Source organism: Miniopterus schreibersii (assembly GCF_964146895.1).
Source record: "Miniopterus schreibersii genome assembly, chromosome: 4".
Taxonomy (NCBI): domain Eukaryota; kingdom Metazoa; phylum Chordata; class Mammalia; order Chiroptera; family Miniopteridae; genus Miniopterus; species Miniopterus schreibersii.
Window position 1 is genome coordinate 28,063,996 of NC_138105.1, and position 13,344 is coordinate 28,077,339.

The 13,344-nt window shown below is 37.3% G+C and overlaps 1 protein-coding gene and 1 pseudogene across 10 annotated transcripts in view; one reads left to right on the forward strand and one right to left on the reverse strand.

The window, feature by feature from the left end:
• Nucleotides 1–13,344, forward strand: part of NSD1 (nuclear receptor binding SET domain protein 1) — a 151,001-nt gene that overhangs the window by 19,829 nt on the left and 117,828 nt on the right. The gene's annotated exons all lie outside the window — the stretch shown is intronic.
• Nucleotides 8,803–9,119, reverse strand: LOC308556944 (transcription initiation factor IIA subunit 2 pseudogene; annotated as a pseudogene). Its single transcript has one exon. The product of its transcript is annotated as a transcription initiation factor IIA subunit 2 pseudogene (transcript).

Here is a 13,344-nt window from a genome sequence, read left to right on the forward strand (position 1 = left end):
ACTGTGCAGTTCAATAATGTTCAGAATGTTCACATTTTTGTGCAACTGTTCTCTAGAACTCTTCCCATTTTGCAAAACTGAAACTACCTGTTAAACAACTTCCTACTTCTCCCTCTACCTAGCCCCTGACAACCACCATTCTACTTTCTGCCTCTGAATTTCAGTGTTTCATATAAGTGGAATCATACAGTATTTATCTTTTTGTGACTGGCTTTTTTAGTGTAATGTCCTCAGAGAGTTTACCTGTGTTGTAGCATGTGTTAGAATTTTCTTCCTCTTTTAAAGATATCCCATTGTAAGTAGTACCACGTTTTCTTTATCTGTTCATTAGTCAGTGGACACCTTTTGGCTATTGTCAGTAATGCTGATATGAACATGGGTGTATCAATCTCTCTTTGAGATTCAGAGGGGGTTCTTAATGAAGATACTTCTTGATCTAAGGGGGAAAGGAAAAATGAGCATTTGTTTGGTAAATAAATAACCTAGAGTTTGGATGTTCTATACTTTTTCCTTTTTAAAAAAAAAAAATATATCTTTATTGATTTCAGAGAGAGAGAGGGAGAGGTAGAAACATCAATGATGAGAGAGACATTGATAAGCTGCCTCCTGCAGGCCCCTGATTGGGGATCAAGCCAGCAGTCTAGGCATGTGCCCTGACTGGGAATCGAACCACGATCTTCTGGATCCTGGGTCAACCGCTGAGCCACGCCTGGCAGGGCTTCTCTCTCTTTTTTTGTTGTTTTCTAAGTTATTTTTTGTTTTAAAGCATGGACTTTTAAAAATCAAACTAACATCCTACATTTATATCATTTTACATAAGAAGTTCTTTAGTATTTCAACTTTGAATATATATTACTTACATAATTACAAATTTTAAAAGCCTAGTAACAACATTTAAAAAAATCAATGTATAACTCACATATTGGAAAATTCACCCTCTTAAAAAGCACAACTCATCCTGGCCAGGGCTCTATTAGAGTATTAAGTGTACCTGTATCTCATTGTGGTTTTGATTTACATTACCCTGATGACTAATGATGTCAAACATCCATCCTTTCATGTGCTTATTGACCATTTCTACAGCTTCTTTGGAGATTCTATGTAAATCCTTGGCCTATTTTAAAAAATTGGGTTATTGCCCAGCTGGGTGTGGCTCAGTGGTTGAGCGTCGACCTAGGATCCAGGCTATCGGTGTTCGATTCCTGGTCAGGGCACATGCCTGGGTTGTGGGCTCGAGGCAGCTGATCAATGACTCTCTCATCATTGATGTTTCTATCTCTCTCTCCCTCTCCCTTCCTCTCCCTGAAATCAATAAAGATATATTTAAAAATAAAAATAAAAAAATAAAAAATTGGGTTACTTTTTCCCTGACCTGTGTGGCTCAGTGGTTAGAGTGTCAGCCCGTATACCGAAGGTCTCAGGTTCAATTCCCCATCAAGGGCATGGCACATACCTGGGTTGCAGATGTATTCCCTGGCCCCTGATGGGGTGCATGTGGGAGGCAACCAGTCTGTGTATCTCTCCCATATCTGTTGCTCTCACATCGATGTTCCTTTCCCTCTCTCTCTTCCCCGCCTCCCTCTTCTACTCTCTTTAAAAATCAATGGAAAAAATATCCTCTGCTGAGGATTAACACAAAAAATTGGGTTACTTTTTATTGTTGAGTTATAGTAGTTTCTCATGTATTCTGGATATAAGGATGTAATTCCTTTATCAGCTATGATTTGCAAATATTTTCTTCTGTGGGGTTTCATCATTTTCTGTTTTTTAAATTAAATATGTTTTTATTGATTTTAGAGAGAGAGAGGGAGAGAGATAAAAACATTGATCTGCTGCCTCTTACATGCCCCCTACTGGGAATTGAGCCCACAACCTGGAATTGTGCCCTGATCAGGAATTGAATTGGTGATCTCTTGGCGCATGGGACCAACTGTGCCACACTGGATGGAGGGCTTTTTCATTTTCTTGAAGCACAAAGGTTTTTAATTTTAATGAAGTCCAGTTAATCTGTTTTTTTCCCCTTTGCTTGTGTTTTTGTTACTCTATCCAAGAAACCATTGCCTCATCCAAGATCAGGAAGATTTACTCCTATCCTTTTTCCTAAAAGTTACGTTTTTAGCTCTCTTACATTTTGGTCTTTGATCCATTTTGAATTTTTGTGTGGTGTGAGGTAGGGGCCCAACTTACTATGTGTGTGGATCTAGTTGTCCTGACACCTTTTGTTGAAAAGACTATTCTTTCCTTATTGAATGGTCTTGGCATCATTGATGAAAATACAGTAGTCCTCCATTATCCTTAGGGGATACATTGCAAGACCACAGTGGATGCCTGAAACCTTGGATAGTACCAAACCCTATACATACTGTATTTTTTCTTATACATACAAATGATAAAGTTTCTGGTGTTTTTTTAAAATATATCTTTATTGACTTCAGAGAGAGGAAGGGAGAGGAGGAGAGAAAGAGAAACATCAGTATTGAGAGTGTCATTGATTGGCTGCCTTCTGCACCCCCCCCCACTGGGGATTGAGGCCAAAACCTGGCATGTGCCCTGACTGGGAATCGAACTGCGATCTGGATCATAAGTCAGTGCTCAACCGCTGAGCCACACTGGATGGGCACACATGATAAAGTTTAATTTGTAAATTAACAACAATAACTAATAATAAAATAGAATAGTTATAACAGTGCACTGTCATAAAAGTTATGTGAATGTGACCTGCCTCTCTTTCTCTTTCCCATAACCGATATAACGTAGATGACTACCAAGTCACTAACGGGTAGGTAGGGTGTACAGTGTAGATATGCTGGACAAAGGGATGATTTCATGTTCTGGGAGGGCCGAAACAGGATGGTTCAAGCTTTCATCACACTACTCAGAATGGTACACAATTTAAAACATATATCAGGCCCTATCCGGCGTGGCTTAGCATTTGAACATCAGCCTATGATCCAGAAGATCGCTGTTTGATTCCCAGTCAGGGCACATGTGCAGGTTGTGGGCTCGATCCCCAGCAGGGGTGTGTGCAGGAGGCAGACGATCAATGATTCTCTCTATTCTCTCTCATCACTGATGTTTCTATCTCTCTCTCCCTCTCCCTTCCTCTCTCTGAAATCAATAAAAACATGCAAAAAAACCCCCCAGCATATTTCAGCCCTGGTTGGTATGGCTCCGTGGTTGGAACATTGGCCCACACACCGAAAAGTTGTGGGTTTATTCCTGGTCAGGTGCACGTACCTGGGTTGCAGGTTTGTTCCCCAGCCTTGGTGGGGGTGGGGGTGGGAGGTAACCAATCTATATGTCTCTCACATCCATGTCTCCATCTCTCTATTTCTGTCTCTCCTTCTCCTCAACCCTCTCTCCCACTCTCTCTGAAAATAAATGGAAAAAAAATCCCCGGGTGAGGGTTAAACAAACAAACAAAATAAAAATAAAATAAAATAAAATAAAATAAAATAAAATAAAGTAAAACATACATTGTTTATGTCTGGAATTTTCCATTTAATATTTTCAGACCATGGTTTACAGCAGATAACTGAAACCAAAGAGTGAAACTGTAGATGGGGGGGACTACTTGTATGTATGGATTTATTTCTAGACTCTCATTTCTGTTTTTCCATTGATTCTATCCTTATGCTAGTGCTATACTTTTTTTTTTTTTTTTAAAACAGCTGGATTCATATATCTGCTTTAAAAAAAATGTTTTTTAATCCTCACCCAAGGCTATTTTTTTCCATTGCTTTTCAGACAGAGTGGAAGAGAGAGAGAGAGAGAGAGACATCGACTGGTTGCTTCCCCCCACCTGTGCCTCAGCTGGGGCCAGGGATTAAGCCTGCAATCGAGGTATGTGTCCTTGACCTGAATGGAACCTGAGGCCCTTCAGTCTGAGGGCTTACACTCTAACCACTGAGCAAACTGGCTAGGGTAGCGCCTCACATTTTGATGGATGTAGCTTTGTAGTAAGTTTTCTTTTTTTTTATTTTATTGCCTTTATTGATTTCAGAGAGAGGAAGGGAGTGGGAGAGTGTGTGTGTGAGAGAGCGAGAGCGAGAGAGACATTGACGTGAGAGAAATATTGATCGGCTGCCTACTGCTTCCTTACTGAGCATCAGACCTGAACCCTAGGCATGTGCCCTGACCAGGAATCGAACCAGCAACCTTCTGGTGCATGGGATGATGCTCAAGCAACTAAGCCACTTGTTTTTGGTTGGTTCATGTTAGTATATAAAATGTAGTGGGTTTTTGTATATTGATCTTGTAATCTTGCTGACCTCATTTATTTTTATTATTTTTTAATTTTTAGGGTTTTCTATATACAAGATCATGACATCTGCAAATACAGTTTTAGTTTTTTCTTTTTAATCCTAATGTTTTATTTCTGTTTCTTGTCTACTTTTCCTGCCTAGAACTTCAGTATGATGTTGAATAGTGAAAGTTGACATCCTTCTATTATTATTGATCCTAGGGGGAACACATTCAGTTTTTCACCATTAAGTATGATTTTGTCTGTGCGTTTTTACTATGTGCCCTTTATCAGATTGTTGAATGTTTTTTACCATGGAAAGGTATTAGGTTTTGTCAGATGTCTTTTCTTTTTAAAAAAAAATTTATATATTTATTTTAGAGAGACAGAAGAAGGGAGAGAGGGGGGAGAGAGAGAGAGATCAGTTTGTTGTTCCACTTATTTATGCATTCATTGGTTGATTCTTGTATGTGCCCGGAGTGGGGATCAAACCTGCAACCTTGGCGTATAAGGACGATGCTCTAACCAACTGAACTACCTGGCCGGGGCTGTTTTCAGAATTTTTTTTTTTTTTTTTTTTTAATTTATTGATGAGAGAAAGAGGAGCATCAATTTGTTGTTCCACTTATTTATGTATTCATTGGTTGCTTTCTTTTATGTGCCCTGACCAGAGATTGAACCTGCAATCTTGGTGTATCAGGATGATAGTCTAGCCAATTAGCTACCCAGCTGGGGCGCAAATATCTTTTTCATCTATTGAGATGATCATGTGTGTCCTGTGCCTCCCCCCTATATGCCTCATTCTTTTGATACGGTATATTACATTGGTTGGTTGGTTGGTTTTGATATGTTAAACCAGCCCTGCATTCCGGGAATAAATTCTACTTGTTCATGGTATATAATATTTTTTATATGTTATTGTGTTTGGGTTGCTGTTAGTTTCTTGAGGATTTCTGTCTTTATATATAAGGGATGCTAGTCTGTTGTTTTCTTGTGGTGTCTCTGTCTTGGTATCAGGATATTACTGTCTTAATGGAATGAGTTTCACTTCATTTTTATGTGATGAGTTTTGTAATAGGAGTTTACTTTCTAAATTTTCAATTAAAAATGACTTTACCAGGTACATTTAATTGTAATTTTGCATTTTGAAAATTGCTAACATTAACTGAGACAGTACATTCATTCATATATCACTCAGTTATTTTTTATGTGCCAGGCATTCTTAAGATGGGAATATGGTGGAAGATGGGACAGGGCAATGTGTGCTAGGCTGAGAGGAGTATGACTTAGGATCCCAAGGACTGAAATATCTGGTGCTTTGGGAGAAGAAGGAGTTCCATATGGCATCATGAGGCTGGGTGGGTCAGGCAGGACAGGCTGATATTGGAGGGTGTAGTCAAGGTCTTTTTCCTGAGTTCTCCTACTTATTGTTTAAATGATTAAAATCATATATATTTTTCCACTTGTAGTTGATTGGAAACTCTGAGTTTTCTATCTAGTATTTACCTGTTTCTGTTTAATTTTGGCTGCTATTCACTAGGTAAAATCATAAATGTAAGTCATAATTGTTTTTTTAAAAAAATATATCTTTATTGATTTCAGAGAGAGGAAGGGAGAGAGAGAGAGAGAAACATCAGTGATGAAGGAGTCATTGATCGGCTGCCCCCTGCACGCCCCCGACTGGGGATCGAGCCCACAACCCAGGCATGTGCCCTGACCAGGAATCAACCTGTGATTTCCTGGATCCTAGGCCGATGCTCAACCACTGAGCCATGCCCGGCCGGGCAAAATTGTTACAGTTTAAAAAAATTATCAGCCTGGTCATTGTGTCTCAGGTGGTTGAGCAATGTGCCATACACCAAGAGGTTGCTGGTTCAATTCCGGGTCAGGGCACATGTCCAGGTTCTGGGCTTGATCCCCGGTAGGGGGTGTGCAGGAGGCAGCCAATGGATGTTTCTCTCTTATCGATGTTTCTATATCTCTCTCCCTTCCTTTCTCTCTAAAAATCAATAAATACAATCTTAAAAATAGCACTTATTAGTATTGTATTTAACTTTAATGTGTTTGTACTTTTCTGTAGTAAATGTGAAGTTATTTAATTTCCCCTTCAGTTGAGAAGTGTGACAAAGTGATAAAGATGAATGAAGTGTCTTTTATAGAAAGGCAGCTTGTGATTATAGAGAGAATGTGGACTTTGGAGTTGGACAGATCTCCATTTGAGACCACACTGACTCCTGTGTTTGCCTTGATTAGACAAATGACATCTCAACCTTAGGAGTTAATTTTCAAAACATTTTATAGATTAAGAAACTAAGTGAACTCCTAGCACAGCGCATGGCATATAGTATTTGCTTCTCTTGTTAATTATCATACTTAACATATATTGTGTTAAGTATGCCAGGTAGCCGTGTTTTGTACTAAACACTTCATAAATATTATCTCATTTAACCCTCAGACCAACCCCATCAGTTGCTAGGCATAGCCATTTATTTAGGTTTACACATTAGGAAATGGAAGCTTAAAGAGTAGTGGTTCCTCAAGTGATGATGCTGGTGGTATTCCAGTCACGGCCATCTGACTTCAGAGCATTTTGTCTCTGCTATGCTGCGTGCTCTGTTGCAAAGGACTAAGAGCACTGTTCATTACATAATGTACTTTTAATGGACTCTTGTCTTGTAAATGGGAAATTAAAATGAAAGGTAGAAATTTGATTATTAGTTTTTCTCAAGTCTACATGTCAATTTGGCCTAAAAACATGAATAGAAAGACAAGCGTCATCTGCAAATCTGTCTTGTACTTCAAAGGCAAGTGTTAACTTCTATCTAGGATGAGGATTTAATTTTTTGTCTTACTTTTGAGTTATATCAGTTATATTTTTTACTAATAAATAACCACAGTGTACATATAACTATAAAGTAACGAAATGTTTGTATCTCATACCAGATATATTTCATTTGAAAATAGTTACTTGTTTTTAAATTTGAGGTAAAATTTATGTAACTTAAATTATATTATTTGAAAGTATATGTTAGTGGCATTTCGTATATGTACAATGTTATGCAGTCATTACTACTATCTAATTTCAGAACATTTTCATCACCCCAAAAGAAAACTCATTATTCATTAAGCAGTCTCTTTCCATTCTCCCTTCCCTTCAGCCCTGGGCAGCCACTAATATTTTTGTCTTTATGGATATGCATTTACTAGACATTTCATACAAATGAAATCAAAGTATGTGGCCTTTTTTGTCTGGTTTATTTCTCTTAGCATCGTGTTTTCAAGGTACATCCATATTGCAGCATATACCAATACTTCATTTCTTTTTGTGGCTGAATAATATTCTACAGTGTGGATATACCACATTTTATTTATCTTTTTAGCAGTTGATGAACATTTGGTTTGTTTCTACTTTTTGGGTATCATAAGTGATGCTGCTATAGTAGTTGTATACAAGTTTTTATTTTTTTAGCATTTTTTTAGATACGTGTTTTTAAAATATTTTTTAAAATTTATTTCAGAGAGAGGAAGGGAGAGGGAGAGAGAGAGAGATAGAAACACACCAACGATGAGAGAAACATCTGTCAGTTGCCTCCTGCATGCCCCCTACTGGAGATTGAGCCTGAAGCCCAGGCATGTGCCCTAACCAGGCATTGAACCTGAGACCTGGTGCATGGGCCGATGCTCAACCAACTGAGCCACACTGGCTAGGTGGTTTTGTTTTTATTTTTATTTAAAAACACTTGTTTTTTAAATCTCTTGGATATATACCCATAAGTGGAATTCCTCTGGGCCATATGGGAATTTTGTTGAACATTTTCCCCCTTTTTTAAATTTTTTGTTATTGAGGTATGATTGACGTACAAAAAGCCATACATACTTAATGTATACATCTTGATGATTTTTAAGATAAGTACACACCTGTGAAACTGTCACCATGTATTATGCCATATGTTTAATCATAACCTCTAAAAGTTTCTTCCTCCCTCTTTCTTTTTTTAATCCTCACCCAAGGGGAGAGGATATTTTTTCCATTGATTTTTAGAGAGAGTGGAAGGGGGGGAAGAGAGAGAGAAAAACATGGATGTGAGAGAGAAACACATCAGTTGGTTGCTCCACCCCCATCCAGGGGCAGGGATCAAGCCTGCAATCCAGGTATGTGCCTGGGAATTGAACCTGTGATCCTCTGGTGTGCAGGCTGACGCACTAACCATTGGGCACCACCACCCAGGGCACACCCTCTCTCTTTTTAAGAACATTAAACATAAGATTTATTCTCTTAACATATATATTTTTAGTTTTAAAATGAGTTTATTAAAGAATATTATTAGGAAGGCAACAAGGTTTGATTTGTCATTTAAAAAAATTCTGTTTCTTCATGCTGTGTACTAAAGGTAATGTAAGAGGCTACAGAGTTACAAGCTTTTTTCTACTGGATTCTCTGATAGTATAGCACAGTGTAGTCATTTCTGCAGTGTAGAATAAATAAAGTCTCTTCTGTGCCTCTCTTTAAAAAGTGATGAGTAACAACAGAAGGTTGCATAAAAGAGTCATTTTTCTATTCATTCTGTAATATTGGAGCAAGTATTTTTACCATTACAGTCTATAATTTTCATTTTATCCAATTTAATAATTTCCGTCACCTCTCTGAATTCAACATCATTCAATACAAAACTCCATACATTACGTATTTAGAGAGCCCCTGAAGTTGATGCTGTTCCTGACTCTCTGAGCCAATGCTTGAATTTGTAGCCTTATCAAACTGAAGTAGAACTGGAAGGGTAAGTTGGGGGGTGATCTCTTGAGAATGTATGAGCTCAACAAGGCTTTCCTGAAGACTGTTTCTCAAAGTGGTATTTCTGTATAACTGATATGCCATGGCTTAGGAGAAAGAAACTGATTTTCTTATTCAGTTGATGTCCTATGGGGAAGGCACTTCCCACCAAGGAGCAGATAGAAGCAGCATTGCCAGGAGCCCAGCAGGAGGTACATACCACCTCTCCCCCCCCTTACTTTATGCTGCGGCAGAAAACCCCATTACACAGTATTGTTAACTATAAGCACTATGCTATACTGTACATCTCTAGGACCTCACATCCTGCATAAGTGAAACTGTATCCTTTGACTAATAACACATTATCGATCCCTTCTCTCCAGAGCCCCTGGTAAACCACCAGTCTACTTTCTTCTATGAATTCGAGTAGTTTGGATTCCTTACATAAGTGCAATTACGTAGAATTTGTTCTTTTGTGTCTGGCTTATTTCCCTTAGCATAATGTCCTCTGTGTTCATCCATGTTATAGCAAGTGGTAGGACTTCTTTCTTAAAAAGAACGCTGAATAATACTCCATTGTACATGTAATACCATATTTTCTTTTTCCATTTATCTATTGGTAGACAGGTTGTTTCTAGGTCTTTGCTATTATAAACAATTTTACAGTGAAAATGGAAGTTATCTCTGAGGTCCTGATTTCAGTTCTTTTGGGTATTTCAATTCTCAGAAGTGAGATTTCTGGATCATAGCATAGTTATGTTTTTAATTTTTTGAGGAACCTTCTTACTGATTTCCCTGGTACCAATTTATATTCCCACCAACAGTGTAAAATAGCTAAGGGGTTCCCCTTTTTTCACATTCTTACCAACAATGTTATCTTTATTCTCTTTTTAAAATTGCCTTTTATTTTATTTTAAAATTTATCTTTATTTCTGAAAGTATTACAGATGTTCTTGTTGACCCTTTATCCTTTGATAATAGCCATCCTAACAGACTTGAGGTGATAATGCATTGTCGTGGTTTTTAAAGAGTGAAAACATCTTTCCATTTAACCTTATTCTATTTTGATGGCAACTAGAGCCTTGATATTGACAAGAATAAGAGGCACTTGACATTTCAGTCTGATCTTATGAGGACTTAAAGGCTAAATTGAACAGAATCTATATGCCTTCAGAAATTGTATTTGAAATTTTTACTTAATATCAAGGCAGTTTCCAAATACTAGACACATTAAGTCACTCAAGTAGTGTAGGTAGGAGACAAAAATAATATACTATTGTTTCCCTGAAGAGAAGATTTATAATGCTGTATAAATGATGACAAACATAATTTTTAATATTTTATCATCTGGTGGGTAGTTTAAAAATTCTGGCAGTTTAGGGCCTGCATTTTCCAAGTTAATTCCCTTTTTAAAAAAAATTTATCTTTATTGTCAAACGTATTACAGATGTTCCCCTTTTTTCTCCCCCATTGATCCCCTCCATACCACATCCACTCTACCCCCAGGCCTTCCCCATACTATTGTCTGTGTTTGTGGGTTATGCTTTTATGCATATAGATTCTTTGATTAATCTCTCCTCACCCATTCCCCCACCCATACCTTCCCTCTGAGATTCCTTAGTCTGTTCCATGCTTCGATGTCTCTGGATCTGTTTTGTTCATCACTTTATTTTTTTCTTTATATTCTACATATGAGTAAGATCATGTGATACTTAGCTTTCTCTGACTGACTTATTTTGCTTAGCATAATATTCTCCAGTTCCATCCATGCTGTCCCAAATGGTAGGAGATCCTTCTTTTTTACAGCTGCATAGTATTCCATGGTGTAAATGTAACAGCCTTTTTATCCAATCATCTATTGATGGACACTTGAGCTATTTCCAGATCTTAGCTATTGTAATTGCACTGCTGTGAACATAGAGGTGCATATATTCTTTCTGATTGGTGCTTCAGATTTCTTAGGATATATTCCTAGAAGTGGGATCATTGGGTCAAATGACAATTCCATTTTTAATTTTTTGAGGAATCTTCACACTGTTTTCCACTGTGACTGCAAAGCCATTCTGATAGGTGTGAGGTGATATCTCATTGTCATTTTAATTTGCATCTCTCTGATGATTACTGACTTTGAGCATTTTTTCATGTCTCTTGGCCATTTGTATGTTGTCTTTGGAGAAGTGTCCATTTAGATCCTTTGCCCACTTTTTAATTGGATTGTTTGTCTTCCTTTTGTTACGTTGTGTGAGTTCCCTTATATATTATGGATATTAATCCTTTATCAGATGTATCATTGGCAGATATGTTCTTTTATATAGTGGGCTCTTTCATTTTGTTGATGGTTTCTTTTGCTGTGCAGAAGTTTTTTATTTTGATGTGGTCCCATTTGTTTATTTTCTGCTTTGTTTCTCTGGCCCTAGGAGATGTATCGGCAAACATCTCTTGCCCTATGAGAGATGTCTGAGATTTTGCTGCCTCTGGTTTCTTCTAGGATTTTTATGGTTTCATTTAAGTCTTTTATCCATTTTGAGTTTATTTTGTGTATGGTGTAAGTTATTGGTCTAGTTTCATTTTTTTGCATGTACCTGCCCAATTTTCCTGACACCATTTATTGAAGAGACTGTCTTCATTGTATGTTCTTGCCTCCTTTGTCAAATATTAATTGAGCATAATGGCTTCGGTCAATTTCTGGGTTCTCTATTCTATTCCACTGATCTGTATGTCTGTTCTTGTGCCAGTACCAGGTTATTTTGATTACAGTGGCTTTGTAGTATAACTTGATATCTGGTATTCTGGTCCTCCCAACTTTATTATTATTTCTCAAGATTGCCATGGCTCTTCGAGGTCTTTTTTGGTTCCATATAAATTTTTGAAGTGTTTCTTCTAGATCTGTGAAATATGCCATTGGTCTTTTTTAATAGGTATTGCATTGAATTTATAGATTCCTTTCGGTAGTATGAACATTTTAATGATGTTGATTCTTCCAATCCATGAACATGGTATATTTTTCCACTTGTTTGTGTCTTCCTCCATTTGTTTTTTCAGTGTCCTATAGTTTTCCGAGTACAGGTCTTTTACCTCCTTGGTTATGTTTATTCCTAAATATCTTAATTTTTTTGTTGCAGTGGTAAATGGGATTGTTTTCTTAGTTTCTCTTTCTGAGTACATTATTGGTGTATAAAAATGCCATTGATTTCTGGGTGTTAATTTTGTATCCTACCTTGCTGAATTCATTTATTAAATCTAGTAGTTTTTGGGTGGAGACTTTAGGATTTTCTATGTACAGTATCATGTCACCTGCAAATGACAGTTTTATTTCCTTTCTAATTTAGATGCCTTTTATGTTTTCTTGTCTAATTGTTGTGGCTAGGACTTCCAGTACTATGTTGAATAAGAGTGGTGAAAGTGGATACCCCTGTATTGTTCCTGTTCTTAGGGGAAATGGTTTTAGTTTTTGCCCATTGAGTATGATGTTGGCTGTAGGTTTGTTATATATGGCCTTTATTATGTTGAGGTATGATCCTTCTATTCCCACTTTGCTGAGAGTTTTTATCAACAATGGGTGTCAGGTTTTGTCAAATGCTTTTTCTGCATCTGTTGATATGATCATGTGATTTTTGTCTTTCAGTTTGTTTATGTGATATATCATGTTTATTGATTTGTGAATATTGTACCAGCCTTGCATCCCTGGAATAAGTCCCACCTAGTCATGATGTATGATCTTTTTAATATATTGCTGGATCTCATTTGCTAATATTTTGTTGACAATTTTAGCATCTGTGTTCATCAGGAATATTGGCCTGTAATTCTTTCTTTGTAGTGTCTTTATCTGGTTTTGGAATTAGGCTAATGCTGGCCTTATTAAAAGAACTTGGAAGTGTTCCTTCCTCTTGGATTTTTTGGAATAGTTTGAGGAGGATAGGTGTTAGTTCTTCTTTGAGTGTTTGGTAAAACTCCCCATGTGAAGCCGTCCAGACCAGGGCTTTTGTGTCCTGGGAGTTTTTTGATTACTGCTTCAACTTCATCAGCAGTTATCAGTCTATTCAGGTTTTCTTGACTCTTCCTGATTGAGTTTTGGAAGGTTACATTTTTCTAGGCATTTGTTCATTTTATCTAAGTGGTCCAGCTTGGTGGCATATAGTTGTTCATAGTATTGTCTTGCAGTACTTACTGTTGGGCCAGTTGTTACTTTACCTCTTTCATTTCTGATTTTGTTTATTTGGGTCCTCTCTCTCTGTTTCTTGATGAGTCTGACTGAAGGTTCATCAATCTTGTTTTATCTTTTCAGAGAACCAGCTCTTGGTTTCATTGATCTTTTGTATTGTTTTTTTAG